This window comes from Propithecus coquereli, unplaced genomic scaffold (genome assembly GCF_000956105.1).
Source record: "Propithecus coquereli isolate 6110/MARCELLA unplaced genomic scaffold, Pcoq_1.0 Scaffold180, whole genome shotgun sequence".
Classification (NCBI taxonomy): Eukaryota; Metazoa; Chordata; class Mammalia; order Primates; family Indriidae; genus Propithecus; species Propithecus coquereli.
In genome coordinates, this window is record NW_012142746.1 from 3729501 (window position 1) to 3739319 (window position 9819).

The following is a 9819-nucleotide window of genomic DNA, read 5'->3' on the forward strand; positions in this document are numbered from 1 at the left end:
TAGGGAGAGACATTTTAAAGGAAACAAAATTACAGCTAAATGGGAGGAGTAAATTCTAGTGTTCTCTACCACTGTAGGATGACTATAGTCAATAATATATTATATCGTTTCAAATAGCTAGAAGGAGGATATTGAATGTTCCCAGCACAAAGAAATGATAAATATTTGAGATGATGAATATGCTAATTACCTGATATGATTAGCATACATTGTATGTATCAAAACATTATTATGTACCCCATGAATATGTACAATTATTATTTGTGAATTTTAAAAATTAAAGATTTAAAAGCTGAAGCTCAGTTTTCAACTGTCATGAGAGGCACTAATTGTTTCCTGCAATAATGCAATATTTTGTATAGGAAATAATACCAAAGTACAAACCCATTGCTGATTTCTCAAAGAAACATCTTCTGTCTATTCACAAATATGCTTTAAATTTAATACATATGACTTTGCTTACCTTTGTCTAAATCATATTTTCAATGTGTCTCATCAGAAGAAATATATTATTCTTCTCAGGGCCTCTCTTTCTTCCAGCTTGTTCCTTGCATTCCCTACACTGAGCAGAATACATTTCTTGTTTTTATTATAATAACAACTTTATTTTTGTATAATTCACATACCATACAATTAACTAACTTTGAGTGAATAATTCAATGGTTTTTTGTATATTCACACAATTGTGTAACCATCACCACCATTAATTTTAGAACATTGTCATCACCGCAAAAAGAAATACCATACCTATTAGTTACTCCTTACTTCACCTTCCCCACACCAACACCCTCAGCCATTAACAACCAAAAATTTATCATGTGTCTATTGATTTCCCTATTCTGAACACATCATATACATGGAATCATAGAATATGTGGTCTTTTGTGACTGATTTGTTTCACTTAGCATAATGTATATAAGGTTTATCCATGTTGTGGCATGTATTAGTACTTCATTTCTTTTTTGCAAAATAATATTGTATTGTACAAATTTGACATATTTTATTTATCTATTCATCATCTGATAAACATTTGGGATGTTTCCATTTTTTGTTACTATGAATGATGCTGCTGCTATGAACATCTGCACATAATTTTTTGTGTGACATACATGTTCATTTTTCTTAGGTATATACCTATGAGTAGAATTGCTGGGACATATGGTAACTTCATATTTAACATTTAGAAGAACTGTGAGATCGTTCTTCACAGCAGCTGTACCATTTTACATGGCTAACAGCTGTGTATGAGGGTTCTAATTTCCCCGCACCCTCACCAACACTTGTTATTATCTTTCCTTTTTATGATAGCTATACTAGTGTGTGAAGTAGTATCTCATTGTGGTTTTAATTTGCATTTACCTGATGGTTAATGATATCAGGCATTTTTCATGTGTTTATTTCCCACTATATATCTTCTTTGGAGAAATATTTATTCAGATCTTTTGCCCATTTTTAAATTGGGTCGTTTACTTATTTATTTATTCATTTATTTATATTATTTGAGAATATTATGGGAGTACAAACATTTTGGTTGTATATAATGCTTTATCCCCATCCAAGCCAGGGCTACAAGTGTGCCCTTCCCCCATACAGTGCACTCTGTATACATTTGTTGTGAGTTTACCCACCCTCACCAGCCCCCTCCCACCTGACTGGCATCCAGTGAATATTACTACCATGTGAGCACCTTAGTGTTGATCGGTTAATACCAATTTGATGGCAAGTACATGTGGTGCTTATTTTTCCATTGTTGTGATACTTTACTTCGAAGCATGGGCTCAAGCTGTTCCCAGGATAATATAAGAGGTGCTATATCACCATTGTTTCTTATAGATGAATAGTACTCCGTGGTATACATATACCACCTTTTATTAATCCACTCATGTATTGATGGACACTTGGGTTGTTTCCACATCTTTGCAATTGTGAATTGTGCTGCCATGAATATTTGAGTGCAGATGTCTTTATTATATATGGGATGTCTTTTTTCCTTTGGGCAGATGCCTAGTAGTAGGATTGCTGGATCAAATGGTATTTGTATTTTTAGCTCTTTGAGATAACTCCAAATTACTTTCCACAGGTGTTGTACTAATTTGCAGTCCCACCAGCAGTATAAGAGTGTTCCAATCTCTCCACATCCATGCCAGAATTTGTTGTTTTGGGACTTTTTGATAAAGGCCATTCTCACTGGAGTTAGGTGATATCTCATTGTGATTTTGATTTGCATTTTCTTAATGATTAGAGATGTTGAACACTTTTTTATATGTTTGCTGGCCATTATTCTGTCTTCTTTTGAAAAGTTTCTGTTCATGTACTTTGCCTATTTATTGATGGGGTTGTTCTTTTTTTTTCTTGTTAATTTTCTTAAGTTCTATACAAATTCTTTTTACCAGCCCTTTACTGGATGTGTAGCATGCAAATATTTTCTCCCATTCTGTAGGTTGTCTATTCACTCAAATGCTAGTTTCCTTGGCTGTGCAGAGGCTTTTTAATTTGATCAGGTCCCGTTTATTTGTTTTTGTTGCTGCTGTGATTGCTTTGGGAGTCTTCTTCATAAATTCTTTGCCTAGGCCAATATCTATAAGACTTTTCTCAACATTTTCTTCTAGAATCTTTACAGATCTCGAAAACATAATTCTACCCTTCGTATGGAACCAGAGAAGACCCCGTATAGCAAAGGCAATCTTAAGCAAAAAGAGCAAATTGGGAGGCATCAGTCTACCAGACTTCAAGCTTTACTATAAGGCTATAGTAACCAAAACAACATGTTACTGGCACAGAAACAGAGATATAGACCTTTGTAACAGGACTGAGAACCCAGATATAAAACCATCTTCATATTGTCATCTAATCTTTGACAAAACAGAGAAAAATATATATTGGGTAAAAGAATCTCTGTTCAATAAACAATGCTGGGGAAACTGGATAAACACATGCAGAAGACTGAACCTGAATCCCACCTCTCACCTCTCACATAAATTGGGTTATTTAACCTATTTATTATTGATTTGTAGGAGTTCTTCATTTATTGTAGGTACAAGCCCCTTATCAGCTATATGATTTGCAACTATTTTCTTCCATTCTGTGAGTTGTCTTTTTGCTTTCTTGTGGTTTCCTTTGAAGTATAAAAGTTTTTTTTTTTTTAATTTTGATGAAAGCAATTTCTCTATTTTTTTCTTTTATTGCTTGACCTTTGCTCTTAGTGTTATATTTAAGAAACCATTGTCTATTTCAAGGTCACAAAGATTTATCCCTTTAGCTCTTATACTTCCATTTTGAGTTAATTTCTATATATGGTGTTAGGTCCAACTTTATTCTTTTGCATGTGGATATTCAGTTGTCCCAGCTTCATTTGTTAAAAAGAGTATCCTTTCTCTATTAAATTGTTGGGATCTCTGTTGAAAATCAATTAACAATAAATGTGAAGATTTATTTGTGGACTCTCAATTCTATTCCATTTTTCTATAAGTTTAGCTTTTTGCCAGTGTTGTATTCTTTTGGTTACTGTAGCTTTGTTTTATATTTTGAAATATGAAAGTGTGAGTCCTCTAAATTTGATCTTTTTAAAAATTGTTTTGGCTATTCTATGTCCATTATATATCAGTATGAGTTTCAGACTAAATGTGTCAATTTCTGCAGAGGAACTAGCTGGGATATTGATAAGGATTGCATTTACTACGTAGGTAAATTTTGGGAGTATTGCCATATAAACATTATGAAGTGTTTTGATCCATGATCATGACATATCTTTCCGTTTACTTAGGTTTTTAATTTCTTTCACCAATGTAAGGTTGTTTTTAGAGAATAAGTTTTAGACTTCTTTTGTTAAATTTATTCCTAAATATTTTATTCTTTTGGATGCTATTGTAAATAAAATCATTTTCTAAATTTCATTTTGGAATGACTCATTGCTAGTATATAAAAATATATATGAGAAATTGATATTTCCAGTATACAGAAATGCAATTGGTATTTCTATATTGCTCTTGCATCCTGAAACTTTAATAGATTCATTTGTTAGTTCTATTTTTTTTTTTTTAGTGGATAGAGATAATTTTACTTCTTCTTTTTCAACCTTGATAACTTTGATTTCATTTTCCTTCCTAAATAACCTGACTAGCACTTCTAGTACAATGTTAAATAGAGATGGTAGGAATGACCATCTTTATCTTGTTCTTGATTTTATGGGGAAAGCATTCAGTTTTTCACTATGAAGTATGAGGACAGTTGTGTGAGTTTTGTGGATATTTATAAGGTTGAAAAATTTCCTCCTATTCCTAGTTTTTTGAGTGTTTTTTTTTAATTTATTTCAGGATATTATGGGGGTACAAACATTTTGGTTACATGTTATGACTTTGCCTTACCCAAGCCAGGATCAGAGGTATGCCCTTCCCCCATACAATGCTTATCGCATCCATTAGTTGTGAGTTTAGCCACCCTCATCCTCCCAACCCCCAGTGAATATTACTACCATGTGAGGACCTTAATATTGATCAGTTAGTACCAATTTGATGGAGAGTACATGTGGTGCTTATTCTTCCATTCTTGTGATACCTCACTTCGGAGGATGGGCCCAAGCTCTATCCAGGAAAATATAAGAGGTGCTAGATCACCGTCGTTTTTTATAATTGAGAAGTATTTCATTGTATACATACACCATATTTTATTAATCCACTCATGGATTGAGGGGCACTTGAGTTTTTTGTTGAGTGTTTTTATCATGAGGAGATGTTGAATATTTTCAAATGCTTTCCTTGCATTTATTGAGATGATTTTGTGTTTTTTTCTCTATTCTTTTGATAAGTTCTATTACATTAATTATTTTTGGATGTTAAATCAACCTTGCAGTCCTGAGATAAATCTCACATAGTCATGATGTATATATTCCATCTTATATGATGCAATCAAATGTGGTTTGCTAATATTTTGTTGAGGATTTTTTTTATAATACCTTGGAGCATAAATTGCTCCACAGTCTGATTCAATTAAATTCAGGAATCTTTGTAGGGATGATTTTTGTGGCCAGTCTTTGAGGTTTATTCTCAATCCAGGAGAGCTCTCTGTAGGTGTCTCTTTCCTGGGTTCTCTCTGGTAAACTACCTGGCATATAGTTTAGCTTGATGCTCTCATAGAGTTACCAGCTTCCTCTTACTTGCTCGCTGCCAAAATCTCCATTGTTGTCAATAGCACCCTTGAGTTTCAACTTTCTCAATCTCTGTTTCAAATAAAGTCAGTTCTTTGGGAGAGAGCTTTGGAGCTCTCTTTTCTTACTGACTGCCTCTCCCCAATGAGAAAAATCTTTGAGTCCCTGCTCTGGAGCTGAGGACTACCATGATAGCCCTGTTTTACAAGCAGGGCACTGAGCCCGTCAGTAGCCTCTGGTCTTCCCCACTTGCTTCTCCTAGGGCAGAACTTCCAGCCAATGAGTAGCTGGGGCAAGAGCCACTGGGACCCCAGTATTCTAAGCCTGATGTGCCTGAGGTAGAGCCCCTGCCCTAGAAGTAAGGGCTTTAAATGATTTTTTAAAAAAATGGCTTTCACCAGTCTTGATTATTTTCCTGGGGAATGGGTCCACATTTCACATTAACATTCCATAAATGCCAGTGTGAAAATAATCTTCAAATCGATTCTGATGATGTCACTTCCTTTCTTGAAGAAAATTATTTCTCATTACTGTATATACTATTAATTTTATTTCCTAAGCATGGCAATATGCTATCTGCCTGCCGAGTATTGTTTTTCATTTTCTTCCGTGATTATCCTGGCATGGAGAATGATTCACCATGCCCTGAAAATCTTTAATTATAATATTTATGCCTTAAAAATGAATCTTTCTACATTGCTCTTTCCTCCATCTCTGTGAAAAAGTTGTCAGTCATTGAAGGATGCTTCAAATTTCACCTTCTTCTGGGTGAATCCTTTTGCAATCTTAGGAGGCAAAAGAAGTATTTCCATCATCTGCTTACCTATAGCAACTTGAAATCCTTCCATAGCCCTTATCCCATTAAAGTTTGTGTTAGAATCATTTTATGTATACTTTTCTCATATATTATTTCATGAGTTTGTCAAAGGCAAGATTTATTACTTTTGTTGGTACATTTTCACAATACTTTGCACAGATCCTGACACATAGTAGAATCTCAAATTTTTGTTAAATTCAAGTGACTAAGTGCTCTGTCTCAAAGTACTATCAGCTTTTGTGTCTCACATAGAATTCTAAAACATAAATCATTGAAAATTGATCATGAGGTATTAAAATTTACTCTCCATTAATTTTTCAACTGGGACATTAAAACAGTATATTTCATATTCTAATTACAGGATGAAGCATGTGCTCATAATGAGAATATTTGATAATGGTAGATTTTACTCAATCTCACATAACATTAGACATATATGTTTATATTCTATGAAATATTACAGTTTTTGAAAAGCACATTACTTTAAAAATTATAATCAAATCATATATATGTAAAATGGATTAAAACAGGAATTAAATGATCTGGTTAGAAGTACTCTATCAGGATCTAGTAGTAACCAGAAAGAAAATGTCTTTAATAAAAACTGTTATTTTGTCATTTTGTTTTCATTGCAAAAGAATATACTTCCCACTTTTCTGTGAAAAAATGTTAAAATTTTTATTATTCTTTCTTTTACCTCCCACACTTGAGAAATTTATTTTTTCTATATCAGCGAGTGGCATACTTTATAATAGTATCTCAAGTGCAATTCTGATAGCATTTATGGTGTCATAACAATAGTGCATCTATTCTTGACTCTTTTATAAATTATACTCTTTGAGTAATAGATTGCCTTTGTATGCTAGATACTTAAATAGTCTCCTACATAAATTACACATAATTGTGCACCAATAGTTACTTTATTCATACATGTTTTGGTTCCTCTGGTGTTATATGATGGCAATTTCACTACAGAAATATTTATTTGCAAAAATAGGTCTATAGGATTAGCATTTAAGAAAATGCTCCAGTCTGTAATTTTCTGGAATCTGGCAATATGCTAGGACATTTTTAAAAAAAGTTTTTTAAAAAAGTCACCTAATATAGTGATGTTAGTCAGTTATCTCTTTTGTTTTCAATATTCTTTAATATAGGTTTCTAAATGTGGTACATATAATTTTTACATCTTTTAATTTTGAGGTACTCTGTAGAATATTGCAAAGCGTATAATAGTTCACTTCTCGGAGGAAAATATACTATTTTATGAGGAGTCTATACTTATAACAAGGGCTTTAGTTTGCAAAGCACATTCACATACATTATTTATGTCAACAAATATTTAATGTGTACTTACTGTGTGCCATGTACAAGGTTATGTACTAGAGATAAACAAGAAGGAGAAGGAGGAGGAAAGAAGAAAGACTGGCCCAAGGAGGAGGAGAGGAGAAAGCACAATACAAGATTCAATGAGTTAATAAAGAACATGTATCTATTTCAAATTTTTAACTTTTACTTATTACAAACCACCTCAAAATTACAAAAAACAACAAATAATCACTAGTCTATCCAAAACTCAGATTTAATATGTGATTTTTCCGTATTTGACTAATAACTTTTTATTTTAGAAATAAAATATTAGCCATAACACTTGACAGCCCTCAAAGTCTATGACATTTCCCTTACCTTCCCTAAGATTCGACTATATTCTACCATCCATATATTTCACATTGAGGCATTTCTTTGCAGGTAGAAACAATATTTATTCTAGTTGTGTGTGTTTTGACTTTACGTGAATAGTATATTTCCCTTTGTAACTTGCATTTTTCATCCAATGTTTTATTTTTCCCCTCAACAGATTTGGAGGTTACCTATTCTAAATGCTAGATTTTTAGTACGGAAAGTGCTAAGATTCATCCTTGAATTATTATAGTCTTATGATTAATATCTCTGCCACATCCAGAAAAAGATTTATGAATTCAAAGCATTCATTCTGATCATATTTATCTCATCTTCTATGTAATTATTATCTAGAATTTAAATACACTTCATTTTTAAATCTGCACCCAATTTAGTCACTCAATTATGTGCTGTTTAACAGTTAATCCTTCTTGAATTTACTGACATGTATATCCATTTCTTTGTCCACTTTTGTTTCCTTAATCTCACTCCTTCTTGTGAACTTAATTCCCTTCCGTAGAAACCTATTCATTAGAAGTTCTACCAGTGAGTCTGTAGGTAAAAATCTCTGCCTTTGTCTGAAATGTCTTGTCTTTTATTTGTTAATATGGCTGTTTGAGTATTGTATTTTTAGTTTAAGAGCGATTTCTCCATTAGCATTCTGAGGGTAGTATTTTTCAAAATTATTAGCTGGCATCTATTGTTAATGATGAGACGATTACTACCAGTCTGATTTCTCTTCTTATTTGCTATTGCATATTTTTTGCAGATTGCCTTTTAGACTTTTCTCTTTGCCATTGATGTGCTGTGGTTCACCGGCTATTTTTTATTAGCCTTGGTTCCCCAAAAGGCAAAGCCTCACACCAAGAGCTTATGTGCTATTGTTTGCTTAGTATAATCCAAGCGAACAGGATTGCAGGGCAAGAGAAGGAAAGCAGCGGAAAAGGGTGATCTGTAGTGTGAGAATGCATGATCAAGCTGGGACTTGACTCCTAGAAGTCCCATAAACTGTATCTCAAAACTGTGGGGAAGCAGTGTGGAGAAAGGAGCAAAAATCCACCCACTGGCTTGGTGTGTGGGGACACTGAGAAGGTTGCTTTGGCAGCAACAACACCTGCTGGAGTGGGGAGAGACTTAGAGAGAAGGTAGATTGGGATGGGGGCCGGGATCATGAACAGTAAGTGAGACATTGTCGGGTGGTAAATATAAGAAGTCTGCCAGAGCCCAATAAGCACTAGAACAAGGAAAGGGTCTCTGTGTTGGTTATCTTTGATATTTCCTCTCCCTCTATCTACCTTGTAATTGCTCCTGTTCCAAGGGATTCTGTCCATCTCCTTCATCTATTACCACTGAACATAGTTTTATAGGCAATACCTTGTACTTCTTTGACTTCAATTAGCATCTTAGTTCTAACTTTAGAAGCTTACTTGATATTTCATTATAGCTAAGTAGACACTGTCACTAAAATTTGACTGTAACATCTCAAATCTTAGAGATCCCACCTGAATTATCATCTATCCCTTTACCATGACAAAGCAGTTACACTGCATTTCTTATAATAATGAAGCCTTCCATAATCCACTTAAATCACCTAAACCATAAATTTGGGGTTGTCTTTAAATCATCAAGCAGTCACTAAATTTATTTGATTCTGCTTCTTTAACATTTCTTTAGGGAATTTCAAATTTTATTAGTGTGGATTGCTCCTCCTGTACCACCTTATAGCCTGTATCTTAATCTCTATTGCAGCATTCCTCACATACAGTGTCATTATATATTTATCTACCTTCTTTAAAATTCAGCACAATCTTTAATGATAAGCGCTGCACTTTTTAACTTTGATCATAGCACTCAGCACTGTGCCTGGTACATTCTGGGTAAGGATGTATGTGTTAAATGCATGGAATAGTGGTTTGGAAAAGATTTTACAGTTATTATAACTTAACAGGCAAGAAATATTATACAAATATGTTAACTAAGTGAGAGAGGTCTTGGCTGAAGTAGATCAAATTCAGAACTCTAGGTAATCATATTAAATTAAGTTTTCTTTGGAGAGTAAAGGATGAAAAGTAAATATGTATACTTACATCAGCCAAAAATTCTGAAATACAACCAAGAACTTCCTATGGTAAAATTTTTTTGTGTGTTCATTTGACATGTTTTAATTGAGCACATACTATAT